Genomic DNA, 9,637 nt, shown 5'->3' on the forward strand with positions numbered 1-9,637 from the left:
GTGCGCTTGCGAGTGGCACTACATTAGCGGCCGGAAGCCGTGCATGCGGAGAAGAAGTCTCACATGCGCTCGCTAGCTGCCCAAGAATATCATGATGTGAGTGAGCGTCAAATAAAAACTCTCAAGATTCCTTCTTTGAAACGCTCAGGACTCTGCCATATCCCGGTAAGGGAGCCTGTTTTTGCCTGCGAGGGAGCCTGTCTCTGCTGTGAGCGACGCCTCGCCGGACCCGCTCCGCGGGTCCCGCAGCGCGGCTTGCAGATGTGCTAGGCAAATCGTCAAGGGGGCCAATCAACACTCACCGGCAGGGCTGCGAGCATTTGCGGGGACTCCAAGGACCAGGAGTCCCTGCGCGCCCCTGGACCAGCTGGGCTGCTCTCCCTGCCGGCACCGCCCACCCGCCTTCCGAGACAAAGGGCTGCTGCACCGGGTGCATCAGCAAAAAGTCCTGTTCCCCATGCAGCTTTTAATTGCATCTCCACAATTGAGACTGAGGCAATTGTCCATATGGATGGAGATGGGGTAAATCGCCAACCCTCCCTAAACCACCAAGTCCAGACACCCACCGTCAACCAGTCAGGGGACAATAATGATGTCAGCCTGGATATAGGGGCTGATGAACACAGCTTGGTCCACTCACCTCAATCGCTTGATTCCATGCCACCTACATTGTTTGAGCCGACCAAAACAAGCCTAGAACCGATATCCCGGAAGCGAAAACACTTTTCTAGTCCACAGGGGGATAAAGCTCTTAAACAGCCCAAACTGATTGACAACAGCAATGTGAGTTATTCCCCCCAACCCCCCTCCCCAAGGTATCCCAATAGTGTACTGTCCATCCTTAGCTTCCCTGGGGTCCTCTAACCCCTGTCCCACATGCCTTAATAGTGATGACACATTGTTGGTCAAAATCGAGGCTTTGTTAAAGACCATATTGCTCCCAGTCCTGGAACGAACTAGGTTGATGACCGCTAAAATAGACGCCCTAGAAACAGTAGTTAACGCTAATCTGGGCCTATTGAAAAACCTTGTATCATCATCTAGCCCCAGGGCGGAGGCTCGTAACTTGAACCAGGTTCAAAAACAACCAGCAAATCACTCCTCTACGACTCAGGCAATCAAGCACGTACTGCCTGGAGCAGGTGCAAGGATAAAATCTAATGCCACTAAAACCAACGCTAGTAGAGGTCTCCCAAATAATCCACCTATGGTGACTAACCCAATCAAACCCTGCTCTGCTAAAGCGACCAAACCATCATCTAAAGGCTTGGCTACACACCCTAACACCACCCCTGTTCAACCACCTAGCAGTAGTACTATCAAACCCCAATCCCCCAGGCCACTTCCGGTGAGCAAACAAAAATTGCGCCCCACTCCTCGAGTCAATCTACCCCCAGAATCATCCCAATATACTATTGTTTTAACCGGTGTAGCTCCCCTACGGGATGGTATTAAGGAGACCCAAGGGGAACTGCGGAACAAAGTAATATATTGGCTAAACAAGAATCGCCCCCTCCCCCCATCTTCCCCCACAGAAATCTTATATGTAAGGAGAGTAGACTGGGTGGGTAAAGGCACTACAGATCTGGAAGGGGACTGTATCTTGATAACTTTTAAAGACCCCTGGGTGGTTAACCTAATTCGACGAAAAGCAAGATTTGCCCGGCAGGGCGACGTCCAGACTTTGGACCTCGCTTACTTTTATCCCCATTCATTTACCAACCATTCTCTAGGACCACACCATTGGAGAGTGAGTGAGGGGAGGTTTAGAGGGCCCAGAACACCGCAACTACAACAGTATCCTCCACTTTTCAATCACTTTGGAGCGCTGTCTGATCTGGAGCTAGTGGATTGACTGTGTCCTCCATCCTCATCCCCACTGACTAATCATATCACTGACCCCAGGGATGAATTACAACCCCCCTTTAATTGTGCGTCACTTCTCACGGGTAATCAGCCCATGCCACCTAAAAAGGTAACATTGAGGGTCTTGGCTGTGGGGGGAAGTGTGGAAAAGATTGATAACGTGGAAAAAGGGGTTAGAAATACGCCAAAAAGCAACACCCGTTCCCCCCTCCCCTCCCATGCCCACTTAGGCATTAATCATGCTGATTCCACCGTAGCTACACCTAATATTATGTCATGGAATGTCGCTGGAGTGAAGGCACGTATAGACTCTGAGGATTGGTTGGAGTTTATTGATAAATTTGACATTGTATTACTGCAAGAGTCTTGGGCAACCACACACACGCATAGAGTTGGCTATATAAACCTTTTCAAACCTGCAGTTAAGAGTAACAAAGGGCGTGCCTCAGGGGGTCTGATTACATGGGTTAAACAGGACTGGGGATTCAAAATCACAGACCTTCACGTGGACCATCCCGATATCCTGGCAGTCAAGTTGAGCAAGGAAGGGGGCCTGGATATGCTCATCATCAACATCTACTCCTGCGGCCTCCCTGGTGGCCGCTGTCCTCCGTTGGTGGGTGTTCTGGACAATCTTTTGGCAGGGTGGAACAAGGGTTCATTGATCCTCCTAGCCGGCGACTTAAATTGCACAATTGAGCCGCTCTATTCAGCAGGGGATAGCTGGGGGCAGGAAGAGGATGCTACTTGGAATTTTCCGGATCTAAAGATCAGTAAACCGGTTAAAGCAACGGAGGCTGCCCTGATTTGGACTGCTTTTTGTCTTACCTGGGGCTTAAGGGCTGCAAATGGTCGTACCCCATCTGACCTTGGTGCAAAATATACCTTCGACAATGGCATGAGGAAAAGCCGCATAGACTATATTCTTCTTAAAATGGACTTTTGGTACCTGTTGGTTGATATGGAAATTGTCCCCCGTCCAGAAAGTGACCATAACCCTCTATCCCTAAAATTAAAGGTGCACGGTGTGGTAAGACTGGAAGCTCAAAACAACAAGGGGTCTGGAGTTGTAACCATATCAAATGATCGAAGGAGACTGAAGTGGTCCAACATATCGGCCGACGAAACCATACAGACCAACATAGCAAAAGTGGTGATGCTTGCATCAGATAAAATGATGCCTAAGGACATAGAGAGGGGTACCTTGGAACCCAACATAATTATGGACTTACACGCCCAATGTTTCTCTGAACTCAAGTTACTTATTTCCAAACCATGTCAGAGGGGTGCTAGGCAATTACTCCCCAGCAGGGCCAAGTGGTACAACAAAGACTGTAGGGAGGCTCATCGCATCCTAGTCGAAAAAGTTAAATCTAGAAATATCCCTGATGTTAAGGAGGCCAGGAAACGGTACAAAAGAGTACAGTGGGAAGCTAAGAGGGAGTGGGAGGATGATTACTGGGCAGATCTTTTAGATGCCACCAAGTCAAATAACCAGACCAAATTTTGGGACATAGTAAAATGGGGGAAGGATGGTGATTCCCGCACCCCAACCAATCATGTGTCCCCAGAAGCCTGGATATCCCACTACTCAACCCAATTTAGCTCTGTAGGCATTGACCTCCCCCTCACTTCGAACATCCCGTTTGTATTGCCCCTCAATGAACCAGCTCTGATCTTCTCTAACATCGAGACAGAACTAGCCCTTGGTCTAACCCAACGGGGGAAAGCTCCTGGTCTAGACCAAATACCAGCAGACATGTTTAAATCAAACTCAGCTCTATGGGTACCATATATCACAAATATTGCTAACGCCATAGCAAAGGGCGCACGTATTCCCAAAACATGGAAGGGGGCTGAGATTCTCCCTATATATAAAAAAGGAGACAGATCTAATCCGGGCAACTACCGCCCAATTAGCTTAATCGACTGCCTCCAAAAGATCATAGCCCGAATGATCTTGGCCAGAGTGCAGGGGTGGATGGTCACCGAAAACATACTCTCTCCCATGCAGGCTGGCTTCAGAGCTGGCACGAGCACCATTGATCAGGTGCTCCGCTTCTGTATGATCTTTTGGAAGGTGGTCTTGCTAGGCGGTGGTACCATTTTTGCCGCATTTATAGATCTGAAGTCAGCCTTCGATCTGGTACCCAGGGGCAAATTGTGGCAGGTATTGAGGGATCTGGGAATGCCTGGGTCTCTACTGGAGCTGATCATCAGACTGCACGAAGAGAATTATGCTAGGGTAAGTTGGGGAGGACAGGGACAACATACGGATTCCTTCCCCGTAACCCGAGGAGTCCGACAGGGGTGCGTTCTCGCACCTACTCTCTTCCTGCTTTTTATAGACCAAGTGGTAAAATTCTTCTCGGCCACCCACACTGACGCCCCGACTTTAGGAGGGACCAAATTCCCCATGCTTATCTTCGCTGACGACACCCTACTCCTATCCAAGACCCGCTCAGGCTTACAGCGGGCCTTGAACCATTTTGAGGAGTTCTCTGCGATAAATGACCTCCAGATAAATGTGGGTAAAACCAAGTTTATGGTTTTAACTAGGAACAACCTCATACGCAGTAACGTTCAGCTGAGCGGGGACAACTTGGAACAAGTTGAAACCATGACATATCTGGAGGTCAATTTGGACCGCCGTTTGTCGTGGAAAGATCAAATTGCGAAGCAGCACTTAAAATTTGCCCAGCTGACTGATTGTCTTCTGCGCGAGCATAAGAAATCTATCACCAAACGGGTCATCCCAGCCCTGAGAATATACGACACTAAAATAAACGCTGCCATACTCTACGGGGCTGAGCTATGGGGGCACATGGACCTCACCAGTCTTTATAAAATCCAGTGTAAATTTTTACGGAATTTGGTAGGGTTACCGCAGTCCTCCCCATCAATACCCCTTTGTCACGATATGGGTTGCCAACCGATCACTGATTTAGCGAGATTCCGAGTAGTAGCTACCTGGAGGCGTTTATGGACTTGCCCGGATCTCAATCTATTTGCTAAAGAATTAGCTGAGGTGAGGTCCTTGGGGGGCTCGGAACGTATCCCTTGGCTTCGTTCGGTGAAAAAGAGCCTGCACGACATGGGTCTTCAGCATCTGTGGGTTTCCCCAGGGACCAACACTTTTCCTTCAAAAAAAGAATTCAAAGAACTCTTTCGGCTTCAACACACCATTTTTTGGTAACTGCTTCCAGCTCTGGTAACCTCACGGGGCGATTCTTAAGTTTTAGGACGGATCCTTCCCGTGAGGCTTACTGGGATATCATTACCAGGCCACTGGATAAGAAACTTTATCACCAGTTCCGTGTGGGTGCCCTACCTTTGAATTCATTTACATCATCCTGGGGTAAAACCGCTTCCAGCTCTTGTAGCTGGTGCCCAGATCATAATGAAACTGAAGGTCATTTATTGTTTGCCTGTCCGCAGTATTCCGTGCCTCGTTCCATCTGGCTAAAACCCCTGTTCAAATGTCTTCAATGCAGAAGGTCATCTGAGGCGATTTGGATGTTAAAAACTAACACCTTGGAAATTTTAGTGATATCTTTGGCCAAATTTTTAGGGTGGGCATGGGCAATTAGGTCTAGAAGGAATCCACCCTAATTATTCCATGTTCTTTTGCATTCTTAGTTATGGGTTTATATATGTCCTGCATAAATAACTAAATGTAATAATCTGTTTTAGCTTGAAAAGTGTTTTACACGTTTTATTATTTTTTCCCTTCTTACTTATGTTTCTTTTTTTTGACAAAACTTTGTAATGTTTTTTACTCTTGTCTTTTATGATTTTACTATTATCGAAATAAAGACATTAAAACCCGAACTCTCAAGCGAACAGAAACAAAAACTCCCCTTCGTGCCCTGAAGGCATAATCCAGGAACTCCGTGCTCTGCCACGGAGCACAGAGTTCCCAAATTCCGAAACCTCCGAGAGCACAGCAGAGCTTACTGCTTGGGCCTAAAATTAACCTGTGCTCACCCTCTGGCAGCACGGAGCAGTCAAGCTTAACTTGGAAACAATTTGTAAAATATTTGTGCAACACGCCAAAGGTTAAATCAGTGAAAACAACACAGAAAAAGATTCCACACCAGGTTAGGAAAATAGAAATTGATTTAATAAATAAAATAAGGCAGAAACAACAAAAGTCCAATAAGTACAACTTGAGGTATTGAAATTTAAATGTAATGGGGAAAACTAGCACCTAGAAGCAAAAAGCTCTATTTGGGATATTTGTTCGCGCCGGACTGGGACTAAGTCAAAAATTGAGGCCGACCTTAATCAAGGGCAATCCCCCTATAGGGACCCAGTAAATGCCCACTATACCAAAGTACCATAATCCTAGTTGCGGATCATTCAAATTGATCTGCATCGAAGCTGTCTAGCACAGCCAAGTGATGCATCGGTTCTGAAGTGGGGTGAGGCTGCTGTGCGTGATCCTTATGCTTCGACATTGAGCATCCTGTCAACGGGGCTTCCGGTGCGATGAGGATGTGAGGCGCAGGAGGAGCGATTCATCGGTTCTGATGAGCAGTGAAGCTGTGATGTGGAGATCTGGCGTCGTCGTTGAGGCTGCAATCGATGAGGGATGCAAGCAGCTTGCAGCAGTTAGAGTGTTGTGCAGCAGCAGTTCGGAAGGCGACGCGTCAGTCGCGGAGACGGGAGGGTGCAGCAATGTGACTCTTTTGCAACAAGTTCAATCCATGCAACAGCTGCGATGCCTCAGTTTTGCTTGAAGATGTGCCACTCAGCCAAGGAGATGTATTGGTTCTACTCAAGGATGCATCACTCAGCAGAAGATACATCAGTTCCACTGGAGATACACCTTAGGCGCACTTCCAAGGACCCAGGACTGGGGTGGCACCCCTTGGCAGGGCAGAGTCACAAGATGGCAGAGTCTAGGTGCAGAAGAAGGTAGGTTGGAAGCCTTTTATGTCCCTGGTATTCAGATCTGAAGGCCAACCGATCACGGATTTAGCGAGATTCCGAGTAGTAGCTACCTGGAGGCGTTTATGGACTTGCCCGGATCTCAATCTATTTGCTAAAGAATTAGCTGAGGTGAGGTGCTTGGGGGGCTCGGAACGTATCCCTTGGCTTCGTTCGGTGAAAAAGAGCCTGCACGACATGGGTCTTCAGCATCTGTGGGTTTCCCCAGGGACCAACACTTTTCCTTCAAAAAAAGAATTCAAAGAACTCTTTTGGGCTTCAACACGCCATTCTTTGGTAACTGCTTCCAGCTCTGGTAACCTCACGGGGCGATTCCTAAGTTTTAAGACGGATCCTTCCCGTGAGGCTTACTGGGATATCATCACCAGGCCACCTGATAAGAAACTTTATCACCAGTTCCGTGTGGGTGCCCTACCTTTGAATTCATTTACATCATCCTGGGGTAAAACCGCTTCCAGCTCTTGTAGCTGGTGCCCAGATCATAATGAAACTGAAGGTCATTTATTGTTTGCCTGTCCGCAGTATTCCGTGCCTCGTTCCATCTGGCTAAAACCCCTGTTCAAATGTCTTCAATGCAGAAGGTCATCTGAGGCGATTTGGATGTTAAAAACTAACACCTTGGAAATTTTAGTGATATCTTTGGCCAAATTTTTAGGGTGGGCATGGGCAATTAGGTCTAGAAGGAATCCACCCTAATTGTTCCATGTTCTTTTGCATTCTTAGTTATGGGTTTATATATGTCCTGCATATATAACTAAATGTAATAATCTGTTTTAGCTTGAAAAGTGTTGTACACGTTTTATTATTTTTTCCCTTCTTACTTATGTTTCTTTTTTTTGACAAAACTTTGTAATGTTTTTTACTCTTGTCTTTTATGATTTTACTATTATCGAAATAAAGACATTAAAACCCGAACTCTCAAGCGAACAGAAACAAAAACTCCCCTTCGTGCCCTGAAGGCATAATCCAGGAACTCCGTGCTCTGCCACGGAGCACAGAGTTCCCGAATTCCGAAACCTCCGAGAGCACAGCAGAGCTTACTGCTTGGGCCTAAAATTAACCTGTGCTCACGCTCTGGCAGCACGGAGCAGTCAAGCTTAACTTGGAAACAATTTGTAAAATATTTGTGCAACACGCCAAAGGTTAAATCAGTGAAAACAACACAGAAAAAGATTCCACACCAGGTTAGGAAAATAGAAATTGATTTAATAAATAAAATAAGGCAGAAACAACAAAAGTCCAATAAGTACAACTTGAGGTATTGAAATTTAAATGTAATGGGGAAAACTAGCACCTAGAAGCAAAAAGCTCTATTTGGGATATTTGGTCGCGCCGGACTGGGACTAAGTCAAAAATTGAGGCCGACCTTAATCAAGGGCAATCCCCCTATAGGGACCCAGTAAATGCCCACTATACCAAAGTACCATAATCCTAGTTGCGGATCATTCAAATTGATCTGCATCGAAGATGTCTAGCACAGCCAAGTGATGCATCGGTTCTGAATTGGGGTGAGGCTGCTGTGCGTGATCCTTATGCTTCGACATTGAGCATCCTGTCAACGGGGCTTCCGGTGCGATGAGGATGTGAGGCGCAGGAGGAGCGATTCATCGGTTCTGATGAGCAGTGAAGCTGTGATGTGGAGATCTGGCGTCGTCGTTGAGGCTGCAATCGATGAGGGATGCAAGCAGCTTGCAGCAGTTAGAGTGTTGTGCAGCAGCAGTTCCGAAGGCGACGCGTCAGTCGCGGAGACGGGAGGGTGCAGCAATGTGACTCTTTTGCAACAAGTTCAATCCATGCAACAGCTGCGATGCCTCAGTTTTGCTTGAAGATGTGCCACTCAGCCAAGGAGATGTATTGGTTCTACTCAAGGATGCATCACTCAGCAGAAGATACATCAGTTCCACTGGAGATACACCTTAGGCGCACTTCCAAGGACCCTGGACTGGGGTGGCACCCCTTGGCAGGGCAGACTCACAAGATGGCAGAGTCTAGGTGCAGAAGAAGGTAGGTTGGAAGCCTTTTATGTCCCTGGTACTTCAGATCTGAAGGCCAGCTAGCTAGCCCTTGAAGTCACTTTGGGTTCAAGTCACGTAGGTCCAGTCCTCTCACCTTGACAGGAGACCAGCAGGTCAGCAGAGTGGCAGCCCTTTCAGCAGCACAGCCGTTCTTCTTTCTGGCAGTCTTCACAGGTCCAGAAGTGTACTGAAGTGGTGTGTCCGAGGTCCAGTATGTATACCCAGTTGGGCCTTTGAAGTGGGGAAGACTTCAAAGACAGGCCTTTGAAGTGCACAGAGTTCATGCCCTTCCTACCCTGGCTATTTCTCATGAATTAGGACACTACAAACTAGGATTAGCCAGAAACAAATACTCAGCCAAACAACAACACTGCTACAATGACCAACCATGGACTGAAGGAATCAGAGGCTTACTTGAACTCACTTATGGTCATGTGTCAGGTGCGATAATGTTAACCTCTGCCAGCCACAGGTCTGCTGATTCCTCCAAACATCCCTGGCCTGCAAGTGTAGAGATTAAGCAGTGAGGAGGAAATTATAGAAATTAAAGTCTTTGATAGGTGAAGCAAACAGGCTTCCTCCAAACCCGACATGGATCTGGAAGTTAGAACTATTGTTGAAGAGGCTAGAAGTTAGCATAGAGATGTAACCCAAGGTCCGAGAGCTTTGTTGAACATGGGAAAGTCTCCAAGGCATTTCCTCCATAAGTAACCATGAGGGCGCTGTGAGAGAATCATGACATTGACATTGTAAAAAACTGAACACAATCCCGACCTCATCTGGATTCCACACAACACAGAACA

The sequence above is a fragment of the Lissotriton vulgaris genome, chromosome 4_1 (genome assembly GCF_964263255.1).
Source record: "Lissotriton vulgaris chromosome 4_1, aLisVul1.2, whole genome shotgun sequence".
Classification (NCBI taxonomy): Eukaryota; Metazoa; Chordata; class Amphibia; order Caudata; family Salamandridae; genus Lissotriton; species Lissotriton vulgaris.